The following is a 7,500-nucleotide window of genomic DNA, read 5'->3' as shown; positions in this document are numbered from 1 at the left end:
ATTTGCATTACACGTCTCGGACACGACGACCGTCTATAACGTTCTCAACCTTAAAACGCCATTTTTTTTTTTAAATGACGACATGTTGAAGAAATAGGACGTGCTACGCCGAAAGACCAGCCAACAACTACAACAAGTAGTAGTTGGTCGCTTTCGCGTCTTAAGATGTCGCGCAAATTTACTCGCTGCACGAGAAACGCACACAAACACACGATTCTACGACACACCACGCAAGAACATGTGCCGACGTAAACACTTTCGTATTTATGATTCGCAAGGTGGACGTCCGACGGACTTTGTAAAAAAAAAATACAAAGCATACCCGTCCCGTCCTTTTTGACGAAAAAACACGCTCGAGTAAACGTCTCGGCACACGTTCGAGGCGTGCGTCGTTATATCGTGACGTAAGTGACGATCACGTACATTAATGAGTACCTATTCGACGCGTCGCAACACATCCAACACGCTCCGACGTTTTCGTCCGAAAACGAAAACCGAGCAGTCTTTGAAATTGACACGACCCTCAGCCAGGAGTGGTCCGGGAACATTATATCCGAGGACCGCAATGTGCGTTCGAAATGTCGATGTTCATGTGTCCTGCAGTTCACAAGTTGACGCGCAATTAGCTGCGTTCTTCATCGACCCACGAGCCAAGTGATCCACCGTTCAGGGTAATCTTTTTAAAATTTAAACGCTCGTTCCACAAGAACCCCGATCATGCCGATCGTCCAGCTGTCTATACACGTCTTGCAAAAATTTTTGCGTACGTGCGTACATCCGAAACGAAAATGATCTTCGTGGTTCCGAAACGTGCCACGTCTAAAATTTCGGTGTTGTGGTATGGATATTTATGATTCTCGCTCTTAATTGTCTTTCGTCCGTACTTTCTCGTCTGAAAGGGAACGCGATCGTCGGTCTCAGTTTTACGCGTACGAAAAAATTAAAAAAAATATTAACCCAAACACAAATTTGTATCCGCGCACCGAAAAAGAAGCACTTTTCTTTTTCACGCGGTCTCCGCTTTTACACGCAAAGTACGAGCATGTATGTGTGAAGATGGGACATGTTCGATACGATTTTAATTAGGAATTTGCCAATTTCCTTTTTCTCAGCAATAATTTTAATAAATAATGCTGCTTTCTCTCATAAACTACATTTTCGGTAGTTTTCCTTTATTGTGTCTTTCATTTAGTGTGCGTGTGTCAAGCACTTTAAAAAGTGTGACGAAGAGACGGTTTTTGATCGATCGGAATCAACACATCATTACATCATCGTACTCGTTATGAAAAAGCGAATTAGTATCCGCCGTAAGCGAAAAGAGATTTTCGCGGGCGGTCTTTGTGTTCGTGTTTCAATTTTCTTTCTATATTTTTTCGTCGCCAAACCGAAGACAGATCGTGAATTTTGACGAAAAAATCTATAGACGTGCCAGACTGAGCGTCTAACATAAAATCCTCAAGTTTACCGTTCTATATCGTGACTTAATGACGATTGACGGTGTATATAATTTTGAAATGGTGCAGTCGTACGCTCCGTAAAGAGAATTTTACCGTTTCTAACGAAATCACTTTACCACATCTACCAAAAACATTAAAAAAGCAAGGTGTGATGTGTGTGTGATCGCTCGTTTAACGGCGCTTTCAAAAAACTCTTTGAAGCGTCTAACGACGAACATCATTCACGCGAATCGTAAAATCGGGAGCGTTTCTCGCCGGTCCCGTAGCCGGGCGTAAATCATTTAAAACCCACGGAGTCGTAACCTAATTCGACACCTGCGATTTTCTTCTTTCTCGACTACTCTGCTACATCCTCTCCGTGTGTCCGAAAAAAGAGGACTTCTAACGTCTTTCGACTTTCGCGGTGGAGTTCACAACTTTCCGCGATCCGGTCGAAAAACCGAAAGCGTCCCTCCTTTTTTCCATCATTGGAAAAGATCGAGAGATAGTACAAAAAAAATCAAAAAATCTAGGTACCCGAAGAAACAGCCGTATGCCCGAGCGAATTCGGTTTTTCTCGTTCAAAAAAGGTGAAAAACTCGATCGCAAGGACCGGCGCTGCGGGCCAGCGTAACGCTATTGTTTTTCCGAATATGTACGATTCGTAGTTCAAAACGTCGTACACACGGTGTTTCAAAAAGAAACAAGCAACGGCACGACAAAAGATCGTGCCGTCGACTCCATGTCATCGACGACGGTGTTGTAAAAACATAAAGTGTACATCGACACGATCAAATAAAAATGCATAATAATAAATTATACATATGTCAAAATTCGTGTGTACGAGGACACGTTAATGATCCTTCCGCAGGTTCACCTACGGAAACCTTGTTACGACTTTTACTTCCTCTAAATGATCAAGTTTGGTCATCTTCCCAGCGACATCGACGACGTCGAAACGCCATCGCGTACCGGTCCGAAGACCTCACTAAATCATTCAATCGGTAGTAGCGACGGGCGGTGTGTACAAAGGGCAGGGACGTAATCAACGCGAGCTTATGACTCACGCTTACTGGGAATTCCTCGTTCATGGGGAACAATTGCAAGCCCCAATCCCTAGCACGAAGGAGGTTCAGCGGGTTACCCGGACCGCTCGGTCAGGGAGGACACGCTGATTCCTTCAGTGTAGCGCGCGTGCGGCCCAGAACATCTAAGGGCATCACAGACCTGTTATTGCTCAATCTCGTGCGGCTAGAAGCCGCCTGTCCCTCTAAGAAGAATTGTTTGTACGCCGACAGTAAAAACCGCGCACGACCACCGGGCGAACCCAGGATCGACGGGCCTTTGGGATGTCGAAATACGCCTATTTAGCAGGCTAGAGTCTCGTTCGTTATCGGAATTAACCAGACAAATCGCTCCACCAACTAAGAACGGCCATGCACCACCACCCACCGAATCAAGAAAGAGCTCTCAATCTGTCAATCCTTCCGGTGTCCGGGCCTGGTGAGGTTTCCCGTGTTGAGTCAAATTAAGCCGCAGGCTCCACTCCTGGTGGTGCCCTTCCGTCAATTCCTTTAAGTTTCAGCTTTGCAACCATACTTCCCCCGGAACCCAAAAGCTTTGGTTTCCCGGAAGCTGCCCGCCGAGTCATCGGAAGAACGTCGGCGGATCGCTAGCTGGCATCGTTTATGGTTAGAACTAGGGCGGTATCTGATCGCCTTCGAACCTCTAACTTTCGTTCTTGATCAATGAAAGCGTTTTTGGCAAATGCTTTCGCTTCTGTCCGTCTTGCGACGATCCAAGAATTTCACCTCTAACGTCGCAATACGAATGCCCCCATCCGTTCCTATTAATCATTACCTCGGGGTTCCGAAAACCAACAAAATAGAACCGAGGTCCTATTCCATTATTCCATGCACACAGTATTCAGGCGAAGTTTTAGCCTGCTTTAAGCACTCTAATTTGTTCAAAGTAAACGTGCCGGCCCACCTCGACACTCAATGAAGAGCACCGCGGCGGGATTGAGTTGGGCCGCCCTCTCGAGCTAAGCCCACCGGCAGGACGTCCCGCGGCACGCCAGTTGACACCGCGAACGATGAACCGGCGGCGCGGGACACAGATTCGACTACGAGCTTTTTAACCGCAACAACTTTAATATACGCTATTGGAGCTGGAATTACCGCGGCTGCTGGCACCAGACTTGCCCTCCAATTGATCCTCGTTAAAGGGTTTAGAGTGTACTCATTCCGATTACGGGGCCTCGGATGAGTCCCGTATCGTTATTTTTCGTCACTACCTCCCCGTGCCGGGAGTGGGTAATTTGCGCGCCTGCTGCCTTCCTTGGATGTGGTAGCCGTTTCTCAGGCTCCCTCTCCGGAATCGAACCCTGATTCCCCGTTACCCGTTACAACCATGGTAGGCGCAGAACCTACCATCGACAGTTGATAAGGCAGACATTTGAAAGATGCGTCGCCGGTGCGAGACCGTGCGATCAGCGTAAAGTTATTCAGAGTCACCAAGTTGTACGATGACGGAGACCGCCACCGATTGGTTTTGATCTAATAAAAGCGCTCCTTCCGTTTCCGGTTGGAGCTCTGTTTGCATGTATTAGCTCTAGAATTACCACAGTTATCCAAGTAAATGTGGGTACGATCTAAGGAACCATAACTGATTTAATGAGCCTTTCGCGGTTTCACCTTAATTTGGCTTGTACTGAGACATGCATGGCTTAATCTTTGAGACAAGCATATGACTACTGGCAGGATCAACCAGGGAACTGCGTTCTTGTTTTAAAATAAGAGAGTTTTAGTCTTTCTTTCCTTCTAGTCATATAAGCTACAATAATCGTAGAATTTCGGAAAGACACCTGCTGCTCTTATAAAAAACTGAACACTTTCCTATTATTGTTTTGAAGAAAGTGTGCGTGTCTGCGAAACGAAAACCTCGTAAGAAGAGACGTAACGCCACGCGATCTTTCTGGATGGAAAATTTTTCGACATTTTTTTCACATCATCCTTGATTGAATCTCCTGCAACAATTTTATTCTTATTCATCCGTTCTAAGTTGTCGTCGTCGTCGAAATAAATAATTTGTACACACTTCGGGGTACACGTTTGTCAAAATTCATGAAATGCAACGTAACATTTTTACTTTAATAAATTTTTACAGTGCATTCAGATCGACTAAACGAACAACGACGGATGAATTGATTTATGGATTTTTATTTGTTGCGACTCATCGGAGGAGAGAGTGAAGAAAAAATAATCCAATATCATGGTTACGGAATAATTTTCTATGACTTTTTCATCCTTGTTTGAATCTTGCAACAATTAATTTTATTCATCCGTTCTAAGTTGTCGTCGTCGTCGAAATAAATAATTTGTACACATTTCGGTACACGTTTGTCAAAATTCATGAAATGCAAACGTAACATTTTACTTTAATAAATTTTTACAGTGCATTCAGATCGACTAAACGAACAACGACGGATGGATTACTTATTTTTGTTGCGACTCATCGGACGAAAAGTAGAAACATAATCCTCCATTGTAATATAGTTTTTACGGAAAATTTTTCTTTTATTTTATATCCTTGATTGAATGCTGCATTTTATCCGTCTTTTTTTCGTCAAAAACAGAGATCAATGCGATTCATCGGACGAAGAAATAATTTCCCAGTTCAAAATTTAGAGATTTTTGGGCACATCGACTTGAAATTTTATCGTAAAGAAAAAATATCGTCGTCGACAAGCAAAAGTTCAAACATTCTCCATACTCTTCGCTAGATTGAAAGCGACGGTTTATTGTGAGATTTCTCTTTAGAAATATTCACACGTTACGAGTTTATGAAATTTTATTTATTTCAAAATTCTCGCTCGGACTTTAGTGAGTTGACGCATTTGTTAATTTTTGGTCGTTCTGACACGAACACATAAAATCTTTGATTGCATTTGGACCGCTAACATAGAAACGCTCGCCGCATCCGCAATCTCGCTGTGCATGGTCAATGGCAAGATTTGTCATCCCTCAAACGATGGTGGGTCCACAGGGTACACATTCCGGCCATCGTCCCAACTACGGGTAAGTCGCGGTGTACGAGAGGTAACAAGATAATCGGACGCACATAAAATCACATTTCGATCGTACGCTTTTGTCCGCTGCTACATACCACCACTACTATCCCTATATATGCCAGCGCGGCAGCGTTCAGCTCTGAATCACTCGATGCGCGAAACGGTCGAAATCCCATAGCGCGCCGGCCGCTCGCTATGGGCGAGGGGTCGGGTAAATCGGTCTGATCGCTCGGTGCAAAAGTCCGTTTGGGTACTTAGAGACGGAATTTTAAAATTCTGATTTCGCAGATCAATTTCAAGGGTCATTAGGACTCGAATGCCGTTAACGGTGTTTTGAAAAAAATATTTTTTACGTTTTTACGGCATTTCGACCGAACACCTCAGTTCCGACTTCGGACTTAGAATAATTTTCATCAAAATTTCGAACGCCTCAGTTTCCAGAGGGTTTTAGATCCCGTTTAGTTAGGGGTTTGAAATTATCACAGCCACCCTTGTTTGGTGTTAGTTCGACCGTAACTTTTGTTCGTTTGCATTTAATTTCGATTTTTCTGGGACTTTTGGTCAATGTAAATTTATCAACCGCTACACTTCCGACTTCGGACTTAGACGAATGAGCGCCGAACGCTACAGTTTCGACTTCGGACTTAGAAAAATTTCGCTCGACCGCCACAGTTTCGAATTGGACTTAGAAAAATTTCGGTCGAACGCCTCAGTTTCGAATCGGACTTAGAAAAATTTTGGTCGACCGCTACAGTTTCGACTTCGGACTTAGAAAAATTTCGTTCGAACGCTACAGTTTCGACTTCGGACTTGGAAAAATTTCGCTCGACCGCCACAGTTCCAACATGAGACTTAGAAAAATTTTTATCAAAAATTCGAACACCTCAGTTTCGACTACGGACTTAGAAAAATTTCGCTCGACCGCCACAGTTCCTATTTCGGACTTAGAAAAATTTTCATCAAAATTTCGAACGCCTCAGTTTCCAGAGGGTTTTAGATCCCGTTTAATTAGAAGCTTGAAATTATAAAATCTACCTTCTATCGATGTTAGTTCGACCCAAACATTTGTTCGTTTGCATTTAATTTCGATTTTTCTCGTACTTTTGGTCAATGTAAATTTGTCAACCGCTACACTTCCGACTTCGGACTTAGACGAATGAGCGCCGAACGCTACAGTTTCGACTTCGGACTTAGAAAAATTTCGTTCGAACGCTACAGTTTCGACTTCGGACTTGGAAAAATTTCGCTCGACCGCCACAGTTCCAACATGAGACTTAGAAAAATTTTTATCAAAAATTCGAACACCTCAGTTTCGACTACGGACTTAGAAAAATTTCGCTCGACCGCCACAGTTCCTATTTCGGACTTAGAAAAATTTTCATCAAAATTTCGAACGCCTCAGTTTCCAGAGGGTTTTAGATCCCGTTTAATTAGGAGCTTGAAATTATAAAATCTACCTTCTATCGATGCTAGTTCGACCCAAACATTTGTTCGTTTGGATTTAATTTCGATTTTTCTCGGACTTTTGGTCAATGTAAATTTGTCAACCGCTACACTTCCGAGTTCGGACTTAGACGAATGAGCGCCGAACGCTACAGTTTCGACTTCGGACTTAGAAAAATTTTGTTCGAACGCTACAGTTTCGAATTGGACTTGGAAAAATTTCGGTCGAACGCCTCAGTTTCGAATCGGACTTAGAAAAATTTTGGTCGACCGCTACAGTTTCGACTTCGGACTTGGAAAAATTTCGATCGAACGCCACAGTTCCGACTTTTTTTCGAAACTGTAGCGTTCAGTCAAATTGCCGTAAAAACGTAAAAAACTTTTTTTACAAAACATGGTCGACAGCATTCGAGTCCTAATAATCCTTGAAATTGATCTGCGAAATCAGAATTTTAAAATTCCGTCTCTAAGTACCCAAACGGACTTTTGCACCGAGCGATCAGACCGTTTTACTCTACCCCTCGCCCATAGCGAGCGGCCGGCGCACTA

At 43.5% G+C, this 7,500-nt stretch overlaps 2 non-coding genes across 2 annotated transcripts; both read right to left on the bottom strand.

The window, feature by feature from the left end:
- Positions 1-517: 517 nt before the first annotated feature.
- On the bottom strand, positions 518-674 carry LOC148165701 (5.8S ribosomal RNA). Its single transcript, XR_015771238.1, has one exon. It is a non-coding gene; the product is annotated as a 5.8S ribosomal RNA (ribosomal RNA).
- Positions 675-2,290: 1,616 nt separating this feature from the next.
- On the bottom strand, positions 2,291-4,211 carry LOC148165700 (small subunit ribosomal RNA). Its single transcript, XR_015771243.1, has one exon. It is a non-coding gene; the product is annotated as a small subunit ribosomal RNA (ribosomal RNA).
- Positions 4,212-7,500: the final 3,289 nt, after the last annotated feature.

The sequence above is a fragment of the Gnatocerus cornutus genome, unplaced genomic scaffold (assembly GCF_029298725.1).
Source record: "Gnatocerus cornutus isolate USDA-ARS CGAHR unplaced genomic scaffold, icGnaCorn1.1 ctg00000242.1, whole genome shotgun sequence".
Lineage (NCBI taxonomy): Eukaryota > Metazoa > Arthropoda > Insecta > Coleoptera > Tenebrionidae > Gnatocerus > Gnatocerus cornutus.
Note: the sequence above shows the minus strand (reverse complement) of the source record. Positions and strands in the feature narration are given on the sequence as shown.